General features: G+C 41.2%; 1 pseudogene; it reads left to right on the top strand.

Annotated features, from left to right (window-relative positions):
• The first annotated feature begins 572 nt into the window (after positions 1-572).
• Positions 573-5,098, top strand: LOC123083570 (putative disease resistance RPP13-like protein 1; annotated as a pseudogene).
• The last annotated feature ends 7,172 nt before the right edge of the window (positions 5,099-12,270 follow it).

Below are 12,270 nucleotides of genomic sequence, written 5' to 3'. Positions count from 1 at the left end.
GATACAGCAATGTTGGGTCCATTCAGATGCTGCCCTTAATTTTACCAGATACAAAAAGGATTTCAATTTAATTCTTACGCGAGTATCGATATATGGTGCGCCCAACAGCTGCCCCAGCTATCTCTTGTTTGTTTGTTTGGGTCAACAGAGGAGTGGAGTAGGAGCAGCAAGCCAGCAACTGTATAATCCTAATGCTGGAGCAGGAGCAGGGCCAGATGCAAACCCTGGCTAGTCTCAAGGTTGCTTTGTACTGTGTGATTTGGGTCGCAATGTACTGCATGAGCAGGATCTGGTTTTTATTTTTCTTTGTCATTGCAACCAGTCAATATATTCTCACTCTAGCAGGTGAGCATCCTTTGCTATATCCTCGCGATTTCTCACTTTCATTGTTGGTCTATCGATTATTCAGGTCAGGTCATTGCCCACTCACAGAACAGTATTATTTGTCAACAGATCTGCCACTAGGTTTCTGTTTTCTTATCACCATTGCAGCTGTCTAATTTATCTCGTGATGTTTTCCTACCTCAACAGGTTCTTCATCTGCCAGTGCATCCAGACACAATTCCAGTGCTGTCTTCAGTTTATTCAGGCCATTCCACACCCAACAAATAAACCTTGCAATCCAATGGAAGTGATGTTAGCTAGTACTGCCTTAAGTGTAAGCTTAAAATTCGCTGCATCGCCAGCCTTGAAGAAGCTCCTTGCTAATGCTTCAACGTACCTTGGAGTGGACATGGTGCATGAGCTCCATGAACTGGAGAGCACTATTTTGCCACAGTTCGAGCTGTTGATTGAAGCAGCAGACAAGGGAAACCACAGGCCCAAGTTGGACAAATGGCTTCAGGAACTCAAAGAAGGCTTTTACATGGCTGAAGACTTGCTGGACGAGCATGAGTACAATCTCCTGAAGCGCCAAGCAAAGGGAAAGGATTCCTTGCCGGCCAGTGCCTCCTCCATCAACAACACTTTTATGAAGCCTCTGCATGCTGCGTCGAGTAGGCTCGCCAATCTAAGCTCAAAGAACAGAACGCTAATTCGCCATCTGAAGGAACTGAAGGCTACCCTCGTGAAAGCCAAGGACTTTCATCAATTGCTCTGCTTACCAGCTGGTTCTGGTTATAATGCAGAGAGCCCTGCCATACCATCAGCTGCTTTTCCCGAGACCACATCAATACCACCTCTGAAAGTGATTGGTCGTGACAAGGAGCGTGATCGTATAATTGATCAACTTACCAAGACAACTGCAACTACCGAGTGTAGTACATCTATGTACTCGGGTTTGGCAATTGTTGGAGCTGGAGGCATGGGAAAGTCCACCTTGGCACCACATGTTTACAATGACAAGAGGGTAAAGGAATATTTTGATGTAACTATGTGGGTAAGCATCTCACGCAAACTTGATGTCCGCCGTCATACACGGGCGATCATTGAGTCTACATCTCAGGGGGAATGTCCGCGCATTGATAACCTTGATACTCTGCAGCGCAAGTTGACAGACATACTGCAAAAATCAGGTAAATTCCTGCTTGTGTTGGATGATGTTTGGTTTGAACCTGGCAGTGAGAGGGAATGGAACCAACTATTAGCTCCCCTAGTTTCCCAACAGACGGGAAGCAAAGTTTTGGTAACTTTCTCGACGCAATACATTTCCAGCTGCTCTTTGTTGTGAAAAAGTGTGCCCTTTGCAAAACATGGGAGATTCTCAGTTCTTGGCACTCTTCAAACACCATGCATTCTTAGGACAAGAAATTAAGGATCTGCAGTTGCGTGAAAGGCTGGAAGATTTTGCAGAGAAGATTGCTAAAAGGCTTGGACAATCTCCTTTGGCAGCAAAAGTTGTGGGTTCTCAGTTGAAAGGGAAAACATGTGTCGCCGCATGGAAGGATGCTCTAACGATAAAGATTGACAAACTAAGTGAGCCCATGAGAGCTCTATTGTGGAGTTATCAGAAGTTAGATCCATGTCTGCAGAGGTGCTTCCTATATTGCAGCTTGTTTCCGAAAGGCCACAAGTATGACACCGATGAGTTGGTTTATCTTTGGATGGCAGAGGGCCTTGTTGATTCATGCAACCAAAACAAGAGAGTGGAAGATATTGGGAGGGATTGCTTCAAGGAGATGATCTCTGTTTCGTTCTTTCAACCACTTAATGAGAAATACGCTAGCACACGCTATGTTATGCATGATCTCCTCCATGATCTGGCAGAATCACTCTCCAAAGGGAACTACATCAGATTGGAAGATGATAAGGTGACAGAAATACCAGCCACTGTTCAATACCTATCTGTTCGTGTTGATAGTATGAAGCAACACAAGTTAAGTATCTGCAAGCTACATCATGTCCGCACTATTATTTGCATAGACCCCCTAATGGATGATGTAAGTGACCTTTTTCATGAGATACTACAAAATTTGAAGAAGTTGAGTGTACTACGTTTGTCATCTTACAGCAGTAGTAAGTTGCCAGAATCTGTTGGTGAATTGAAGCATCTTCGGTATTTGAACATCATCAGAACACTGATTTCTTATTTGCCAAGATCACTGTGTACTCTTTACCACTTGCAGTTACTTCTGTTAAATGAGAAAGTTGAGAGTTTCCTAGAGAAACTCTGCAATTTAAGGAAGTTGCGGCGTCTTGAATGCCGTGATGATAGATTATACGCCACATACAAAGAAACACTGCCTCAAATTCCTTACATTGGTAACCTGGGTTTTCTTCAAGAATTGGAGAAATTTTCTGTGCAAAAGAAAAAGGGATATGAGTTGCAACAGCTGAGGGACATGAACGAGATTCATGGCAGTTTAAGGGTCACAAATCTTGAGAATGTCACTAGGAAGGATCAAGCCTTAGAATCGAAGTTGTGTCAGAAAAGTCATCTTGGCAAGCTTGCATCTTGTTTGGAGTTGCAAGAATAACACAAATGCAGAGGATAGTTTACATTTGGAGATTCTAGAAGGCCTGATGCCACCGCCTCAACTTGAAAATCTTTCAATTGAGGGTTACAAATCTACAAAATATCCAGGCTGGTTACTTGATGGTTCCTATTTTGAGGATTTGAGATCTTTAAGCTTTGTTGCTTGCAGCGCGTTGCAAAGCCTACCATCCAATACTGAGGTTTTTCGGAATTGCTCTTCACTTCACGTCAGCAATATGCCACACCTGAAGACATTACCTTGTCTTCCACTAGGCCTTAAAAGATTAATAATATCCAACTGCCCACTGCTTATATTTATTTCGAACAATGAGCCGGAACATCAAGAGCAGAGGGAGAATATCTCAAGGACAGACCACTTGGCATCACAGCTTGGTTTAATCTGGGAGGTGGATTCAGGATCAGGTATAAGGATAATACTCTCATCGGAACATTCATTTCTGAAGCAGATGATGATATTGATGCTTGCTGATATGTCACATGTTCAAAACCTTGAATGTGCTCTAGAAAGAGAGAAAGATGAAGCATTTGTAAAAGAGGATATCATCAAGGCATGGATACACTGTCACGAGCAGAGGATGAGGTTCATGTATGGAAGGAGCATTGGGCTACCGCTGGTTCCACCATCAGGACTTCATAGACTTTCTCTTTCTTCATGCAGTATTACCGATGGAGCTTCAGCTGTTTGCCTTGATGGTCTGGCTTCACTGAAACATTTGTCCTTAGTAGAGATTATGACTATAACTACACTTCCTTCAGAAGAGGTCCTCCAACATTTGACAAAACTTGATTTCTTGTTCATCAAATATTGCCGGTGTCTCAGGTCATTAGGGGGTTTACGAGCTGTTACCTCTCTTTCAGAAGTTAGATTGAATTCTTGCCCTTCTTTAGAGTTGGAACGTGGAGCCGAATGTTTGCCATTAACCCTTGAGAAGCTCAGTATACATGATTGTGTGCTTGCAGCTGACTTCTTCTGTGCTGACTGGCCACACATGAATAATATCTTGATAAGCAGTTGTAGAAGCACGGCATGCTTATCTGTTGGTAGTCTCACCTCTGTTAAATCATTCATACTCTATCACTTGCCAGATTTATGTACGCTGGAAGGATTGTCTTCCCTACAACTTCACCATGTACATTTGATTGATGTTCCGAAACTCACCCCTGAGTGTATCTCCCTGTTTCATGTCCAGAAGTCACTCTATGTTAGCAGTCGTGTAATACTCAACAACATGCTCTTGACTGAAGGTATCACAGTTCCAGCATTTCTCTCTCTTGAAGGATGCAAGGAACCATTTGTTTCATTCGAAGAATCCGCAAATTTCACATCAGTCACGACTCTGAGATTCTGCAATTGTCAAATGAGTTCCCTGCCAACAAATATGAAGTGCTTCTCCAGTCTGAGGAAGCTCGACATCTTTAGATGTCCCAACATATCATCTTTACCAGATCTGCCATCCTCCCTCCAGCACATATGTGTATGGCGTTGTGAGCTGTTGAAGGAGAGCTGCCGGGCACCTGATGGAGAAAGTTGGCCAAAGATCGCGCACATCCACTGGAAGGAATTTAGAGTGTGATCTGGATTCCCAGCTACATATAAACGGGAAGGTAAATTAGCTCCCGTTGGCCATCTTTGCACAGTCAAAGATATATAATTTTTCGTAATCTATATGCACTTCATTAAACTTTTCAATCTTTGAAAAATTCCATTGGTTACAAACTTTTCTTAATAGCAGGCCCTCCAGCAAGATGTTATGAGGTGGGGTGCTTCAGCCTGGCTCATCCTGCAGCCCAAACTGTCTTCGACTTCACGGGCCGGTGTTGATCTCCTCAGTCTGTTTCCTGCTTTGCTGATTGCTTCACGCTTTGCCCTCTCACTCGACCACCTCCTGCCCTCTGGTGCCACTGTCACTGACGATGGTTTTTGTAATCGTGGTGTTGGTTATCTTCTTATTCATGCTATTATCATCCATTGACCGAACAATTCCTGGAACCGTAGTCTAATTTGCACGTTATTCCATCACTTAGTTTTGTCATGGTTTGCTTTGATTCGTGCGACTGTAATCTTTATGTCTTGTGTGATCTTACGTACCATGTAATAACTGGATGTCTCTTTTATCATTCACCCCGTAATGAGGTATTTGATGTACTGCTACTTGAGTTTCATACTCTACTTCATACAATGTGCCTGCTGCTTCAAAGTTCAGACCATTTTCCTTGCATGATTGTCTAGGAAGCATGCTGCTTCAGACCTTTGGGGCATGCTAGCCGGTCTTTCTGGTTGCTTATTTCCTGCTGTTTGAGATCTACAGGCATTATCACTATGTACATATTTCTCTGTTGAACAGCATAGAGACATTTAACTAGTAGTAGTATCTTCTGGAGGTAAGTCTGAATAAATGTGCCCTGCAGAAGGCAAGAATGAGTGTTGTAATTTCATTATCATGACCTGGATTTTATGATCTACACTTTATATATGAGGACGGTTTGGAAAGGCTTGTACAGTTCATATCAGTTGCCATGCGAGACTAATTCATATCCTTTTATATCTGAAGGAAAGGCTTGTACAATTTATGTCAGTTAATTTTGCTCTGCACCTGTCTGCTTGTAGCTTGGCGGCCTGTTCATAGTTCATACGGTGCATTTACGCCCAAGTCTAGCAAACTGTACCACAAGATGCAGTCGAGTGCCCAGCAGACGGCATCAAGTTAGTATTCTTCAATGTAGATTATGTTTGTATAAAGCTATGACTGTGTTAAGCACAGCAGTGTATGAGTGTAGAAGCATACATGCTAGTTCAACTGTTCAGAGGCTACTGTTTTTAATTTTGCAAGAGACTGGACAGTAAAGCTACACAGTAACTGCACGGTAAAGCTGCAATGTAGATATTCTTTCTGGTTAACTACTCCTGCTACCATGGCGCATTCTCTTCAGATTCAGAACAATTTTTTTAAATATTGAACAGTTTTTATTCTTTTTTTGAATTATTAAAAAAAGGAAAGTAAACAAACAGAGGGAGTACAATATTCCGGGTTTAGGAACCTTCTGGAACACCGTTTAGCTCAATGATCTAAACAGCCTTATATTAGTTTACAGATGGACTACATGGGAACCAAGTCACGTTTTTTTGCCGATTTTAGGAACCATCTGGGAGGTTGCAGTTTTTTTTATGTTGCTTTGTTCCTGGTTTTTCTTTTTCTTGTTAGTTTTATCTTTTTATTTTCTATATTATGTTGTTTTGTTTGAAATAATACAAGAAAATTTTAAAAATGTTTGCAAATTTGAAGAGGTTTGTGTTTTCAAGAAAAGTTCACAATTTTGACAAATGTTCACATTTTTTAAAAAGTGTTCAAAAAGTTTAAAAATGCTTGGATTTTCAAAAATATTTCAAATTTCGAGGAAAGCTTCATGTTTTCAAAAAATTGTTATAGCAAATTTAAGAAAATGTTCTCGTTTAAAAAATCAAAAAATTGAAAAAAAATTGTATGTAGATTTGGAAACATTTTTGGGTCTTTCTCAAATGTTCTAAAAATAAGTTTTCCATATTTGTTCCAAAAATGGAATGGCAAAATCAGTTGAAAATATAAAATAATAGTACAAACAGTAAAGCACCGAAAAATTCTTTCAATACTGGCTTGCTACAGTATACTGATGAGGGCCGGCCCTTTAGCGTGCGGCCTTTGTGTTTCGCGGTTGCGAAGAATTGGGGGCGACGGGGAGGGGTCCTAATATGAGTCCATATATTTGACCTGGAAAACTTCTTGTTTTTGTTTGGTCAATGGTTTCTATCTATAATAATAATGGATTTCATTATGGAGACAAATAACAACTAGCAGCAGGATGTGTACCGAAGTAGTCCCTTGTTGAATTTCAGCGCGTTGCAATTGTGTATCTTTTTTGACACGTCGATTCATAAGCAATCTTGGATTGGATAAGGTCTCCAACGCAAAATACTTACCAAATCCACTTTACTGATTATTAATAAACTCGCGGGAAACCTGAGTGCCAAGGAGAAATTAAGCTGTAGCTTTCATGGCCCCCGTGGCAGATGGCCGGCTCGTTGGAATATTAATTTATACTGTCAGAGATTTTGTTCTTTGGAATTAATTCTCTTCAGAGAGAAAAAATGAGGGGGTTCTTCTCTACTTAGAGAAAGGGTAGAAAGTCTGCCCAGGTCGGCCAGCGTGTACCCCCTCACGCGCTGGGTATTAATGCTGGCCCATTTCTGGACCTTCCTTAACTCTTTTTTTTTCGGTTTTCGTTTTTTTCTTTTTTCCATTTTCTAATTCTTTTCTGTTTTCCTTTTTATATTTATTTATTTTTTTATAACTTTTAGTTATTCATTTCTTTTTCTTTCCTTTTTCTTTTCCAATTTGCGAACATCTTTTGAAAGCACTAACTTTTTTTTTGAAAATCTTGAACATTTTTTGAAATCATGAACATTTTTCAAATACATGAAGATTTCCTTGAAATGGTGAACATTTTTTCCAAATTCGCAAAAAACAATCCACGAACATTTTTTGAATTTTGGGAATAACTTTTCAAATTCAGGAACATTTTGTGTGTTTTGAGAAACATTTTTTTGAGTTCACTAATACTTTTCGAATCAGCAATTGATTTTTGAATTTTGTGAACATTTTTCGAAATTTGGGAACAATTATAAAATTTCATGGACATATTTTTAAAATATTTGAAATAATTTATAAAAATTCATGTATGTTTTTCAGAAATTCATCAATATATTGAGTAGTTGAACATTTGTTTTAAAATCATGAATTTATTTTTGAATCCGTGAGCATTTATCGTTTCATGAATTATTTTACAGATCATACACATTTTTTGAACTCACGATCATATTTTCGTAATCTGCAAGTTTTTTAAAATCCTTAATTATTTTTACAAAGGAAAAAAAACTAAAATAGGAACAAAAAAGCAAGGGGTCTCATGCTTCCCTCGCCACACATGGTCCGGCCCATGAGGGCGTGCGGGGGAGAGCTGCCTGCTGCACCCATGGCGTCGGAACGCTGAGAATTGGCAATTCCTATTTAGCACCTCAGGCGCCCGTTACTGTGTATTTTACAACGGGCGCCTGAAGCACCCCGCTCTTGCCGGCCCATTTGCCTTTTTTTTCTTTTTTTAATCCGCAAAAAGGAGTTCCTAGAGTGTAAACGAGTTTCAAATCATGCACATTTTTTGAATTCACAAACATTTCTTTCACCATGCGCAACTTTTTTGAAATCCTGAACTATTTTTAAAAAGGAAGAAAAACTAAAACAAAAAGGAAAAAAACAAGGGGCTTCGTGCTTCCCGCGCCGCACATGGCCCGGCCCATGAGGGCGCACTAGGGGAGCACATGAATAGGAGCTCCCTACACCCATGGCGTCGGAACGCTGAGAATTGGCGATTCCTATTTGGCACTTCAGGCGCCTGTTACTGTGTACTTTTCAAACGGGTGCCTGAAGCGCCCCGCGCTGGGCCGACCCTTTTTTCCTTCTGTTTTAATCTGCAGAAAAGAGTTCCTAGAGTGTATCCAACCAGCGACCTCCTGTATCATCACAAGCTACACCACACCAAGTGGTTAGTTGAATCTTTTTCTTTTGTTTACTCTTTCTTCTTTTCTTTTTCCTTTTTCCTTTTTTTTGATTCTATGAACTTTTAAAATATTGTAACCTTTTTCTTCAAATCTATGACATTCTTTCTTAATTTTGATGAAAATTTTAAATTATAATGAACTTTTTTTAAACTCGATGAACTTTTTTCAAATTTGATAAACAGTTTTCCAAATTTGATGAATATTTTCAAATTTGATGAACTTTTTTCAAAATCAATGAACTTTTTTCAAAATTGATGAAATTTCCTCAAATTTGATGATTTTTTCAATATTTTTATCTTTTTAAAAAACCTATGAACGTTTTTGGGAAATTGATGTTTTTTTTTAAATGGATGAACTTTTTTCAAGTTTGTGAACTGTTCTTAAAAATGTTGAATTTTTTTTTAAGATTGATGAACGTTTTCAAATTTATGATTTTTTTCCAAATAATTCAAAAATAGAAGTGTTACAGCGGACTGTATTGTACAATAAATATCACGCTTGTTCTTATGTAGTTAGCGCTACTCACAGTCACTACAGTTAATTTAGCTCTAGTGGTTAGGCTAGCTTGCGTGATAACACAATGGTGTGAGTTCGAAATTCGAATCCTTGCAAGAGCAACTTTCTGCGTGATTTTTTTCATGCTGAGATTTGCTGCGTTGTACGCCATGGGCCGGGCGAACTGGGCGCTGCATTGAGCACCAGTTGGCCTCTGCGGTGCTAAAGGCGTGACATGGTAAGGTACAAAACACATAACACGGTAGGCCCACTTGCGCTTAGCCTACTACACCGACCACGCATGCACCCCCGCCGGCCAACCAACACCTGTGCCTAGCCCAACCAGATCGCTACTCCCGTTCTCCACCGTTGCGTTGTACGCCATGGGCCGGGCCAACTGGCGCTGCATTGAGCATCAGTTGGCCTCAGCGGCGATAAAGACGCGAAATGGCAAGGTACAAAGCACACAACACGGTAGGCCCACTTGCGCTTAGCCCACTACACCGACGACGCATGCACCCCAGCCCAGCCAACCCACACCCGCGCCTAGCCCAGCCAGATCGCTACTCCCGTTCTCCACCGTTGCATTGTACGCCATGGGCCGGGCCAACTGGGCGATGCATTGAGCACTAGTTGGCCTCTGCGACGCTAAAGGCGCGACATGGCAAGGCACAAAGCACACAACACGGTAGGCCCTCTTGCGCTTAGCCCACTACACCGACCACGCATGCACCCCAACCTAGCCATCCCACAACTGCGCCTAGCCCACCTAGATCGCTACTCCCGTTCTCCACCGTCTCCAACACAAATCGGCACCAACGGGAACTCCACTCTCTGGTCTGTTGTGTGTCTACCGTATGCTCCACCGACCTCCGGCTATGTCCTCAACTAGCATGTTAGGCCCCTTAACTTAAGAAGTCGACGCCTTTGTCTTCTTTAGTTAACGCCGAGGTTACCACTTCAATTGGATTCAAACTCCGCCCTCAAATCTTCATCCACCGGCGCTCGCAATTACTTACCGCTTCGCGCCTCTGGCCTCGACTCTAAGGCGTTGATTTTCAATCGGACGGCTGTGCCAACGTCGTCCATCGCTGTTGATCGCCAGCTTGCATCACATGCTCTATTCTTCTTCTTTTTACTTTTTCACTGTTGTAATGGCTATAAAGCTAGGATCCTTCACCCTGTGTTGTCATCTAGAATTGTATTAGGGTTTCCCCATAGCCGCCTCGTTCCGACTAGCAAACTTGTTCCTCTTTGTGTGAGAAAACCCTAAACTGAAATTTCCCCAATTTCCTCCTCTGTTCATGATGTTCGTCTAAAATTGCCAGTAGTTAGACATCGCCATAGCTCGGGTCTAACAATTGGTAATAAAAGCCTACCGTTCTTGGCAGCGTGGGAGATCTCGGAGAAGGTTCGGGCATCCATCTTCCTTCGTTGATCCAGATTTGTGGTGGTGGTGTAGCTTCGGTGGCACATCCGGTGGTAGACAACTCGGGCGTTAGAGATAGTTGGGTAGTGGTTGCTGAAGAACAATTCCCCAATCTAAAATCCCACCCACCCTTCCCTCTTAATAACCATGGGGGGGGTGTGAAGTTCTTGCTGGGATCCGCTGCCGCCTGTGCCCCACTACACGTCGGGTTATTGCAGGATCTGCCACGCCGACTTGCGGTCTCTCCGCCGGTCTGCCTTGTGATAATTGCTGCCCGATTCCACTCCCCATCGAATTCTGCAGAGTTTGTGCGGAGCACCCTCAAGGTGTCTCTCCATGGTTCACTATGTTGACAACACCTTGCACAGGCTATAATCTACTCCCTCCGTCCCATAATGTAAGACGTTTTTTGACACTAGTGTCAAAAAACGTCTTATATTATGGGACGGAGGGAGTAGTTGATAGGGATGTGTCATCTCTGTCACTTGCGTGTGCTGAATTTTACTACACTACTGGAAAAAACAATTGAGGCCGTGTATGAAACATACATGGCAAAGTGATGCCGAGTGTTACACTCAGCTTAGCCCACATAGCTTAATATGTTTTGGCTTAGGGGTTTTAAGCCGGGTGACACTTTTTGGGGACTCATCTTACATGTAAGCCGAGTATAATACAGAGGCACCCGACGAAGATAGTGAGATCACGGCTAGCAGCACCTGACGGAGGTGCCACATGGCCCACCTGTAAGCCGAGTGTCGACTAAGCCATGTGATGGCATGGATACATGGTTTACTTGTAAGCTTTGATAACTGGCTTAGTTGTGTGTTATGAGGAGTGCGCGGATTATAGATAAGCCGTCTATGCGCAGCTAAGCAGAGTGGCCTTTAGAAGTGACGGCTTACAACCATGTGCTACCTGTCAGCATTTTGTCACTGACCGAGGGTTCGCGCTGCTGCCACGTGTCGCCTGTAAACCGAGTATGAGGTACTCGACTTATATCTAAACCCACAACTGCAAACTGGCCGAGTGTTTTTCCCATAGTGCTAGGCGTGTCTTTCTCCTTACCAGTTGCATGATGCCATCTAATCCCATACCCCTGCATTATTAAAATCATAACATAAATGTAAAGTTTCTACAAGATATCTTTAATGGAGTGAATCAGATCAGCCGCAAATCGTTCACACATATTTATAGTAAATTGTTACTTCAAAATGATTCATTTCCACCTAAATATATGAGGTCTATCGTTTGTATTAGTTGATATAGTCTTCAATAAAATATCTTGTGATACTAATCTTTTAAATACAAACAGGTTAAACAATTATATGGGGTTTAAGATGCATAGTCCAGTTCAATATAAAACATTATGATACTAATTTTTTTATATATAACAAACAGATTAGCAATTACATGGTGATTAAGATGCAGATTCTAACATAAAATTACTTTTTAGGCAAACATAAAATTTGAATAATCATGATTACAATACATTTGTAGTACTAGTCTAAAACAATATTATGTCACAGAATCAAATTTGGCATATTTTAAAAATTTCTTTGTTACAATAGATATCACCAGATATCTAAGCAAACCAAAATATCACATTACTGCTAACATTAATATGTGTTGCTTAATGTATTATAGTGTGTTCATATGTATAGTTGTCTATAGTATCAGTAATTATTGACATAACTGGAAACTTTAGCTGGCTATTTTAGATTATAAAGTTCCAACAAATAACTTGATCGAGGTTTCTAGAGTACAAGACTACCATGTTTAAGTGTAACTGAATCGAGAATAGATAAGTATTTGAGTTGTCAA

The sequence above is a fragment of the Triticum aestivum genome, chromosome 4A (genome assembly GCF_018294505.1).
Source record: "Triticum aestivum cultivar Chinese Spring chromosome 4A, IWGSC CS RefSeq v2.1, whole genome shotgun sequence".
Classification (NCBI taxonomy): domain Eukaryota; kingdom Viridiplantae; phylum Streptophyta; class Magnoliopsida; order Poales; family Poaceae; genus Triticum; species Triticum aestivum.
The sequence above is the reverse complement of the archived record's forward strand: the minus strand, read 5'-3'. Positions and strand labels throughout refer to the sequence as shown.